The following is an 821-nucleotide window of genomic DNA, read 5'->3' as shown; positions in this document are numbered from 1 at the left end:
TGTCTCCTGCTCCTGGTTGTGTGTGTGTGTGTGTGTGTGTGTGAGGAGACCCCCACCCACCCACCCCCGTCTTGAAAACCAGAGAAGGAACAATGAGTGGAGGGCCCAGGGCAAGCATGTCTGAACGCCAAGGGGGGAAAAAAACCTGGACGGAGCAGACCTGAATGAGCACCACTTCTAGGATTGGGGACCCCTTTGGGTTATTCCCCCTTGGCAACGAGGTGTGCGCCTGGCTGTCCCTCCGGCGCTGGGTGTTGTCGCCCACGGTTGATCTCGCTTGGTGGGACCCGTAAACTTCAACTGGAAGAGGGAGGCCCGGTTGTCCTTCTCCCCTTGAAGGGGCATCTGGAGGAAGGAGGAGAAGAAGTTTCAGAGGTGGTGGTGGGGGGAAATGGGGGGTCCCAAGCGCTGCACATCCTCTTTGAGGCCCACCTGGTGGCTGCACCCGTCCATCGACAGGTGGAAGGAGAACCCATACTCTGTTCCGCCCGAGGGGGTCCAAGACAAGTTGAGAAGCTAGAACCTCAGAGATGTAGGTCCTGGTAGGATTCTTCACCTTTCAAGACGCCGCGTTTGGGGAGGGACGTTTCCGAAGAGCTACGAGTTGGGGTTGTGGTCTCTGGGAATCGTTAGGTGGCACCTGTTGTGTGTTTTGAGCCGTGTGTTGGACCAGTCGCAAGGTGGACCTTGTCGGTTTCTTCTCCTTTTTCATCTCTCCGAGATGCCACGTTTGGGAAGGCACGTTTCCGAAGACGTACAAGTTGGGTTGTGCTCTCTGGCAAGGTGGCAATCGTTAGGTGGCACCTGTTGTGTGTTTTGAG

Source organism: Vipera ursinii (assembly GCF_947247035.1).
Source record: "Vipera ursinii genome assembly, chromosome: Z".
In the NCBI taxonomy this organism is placed as follows: Eukaryota; Metazoa; Chordata; class Lepidosauria; order Squamata; family Viperidae; genus Vipera; species Vipera ursinii.
Note: the sequence above shows the minus strand (reverse complement) of the source record.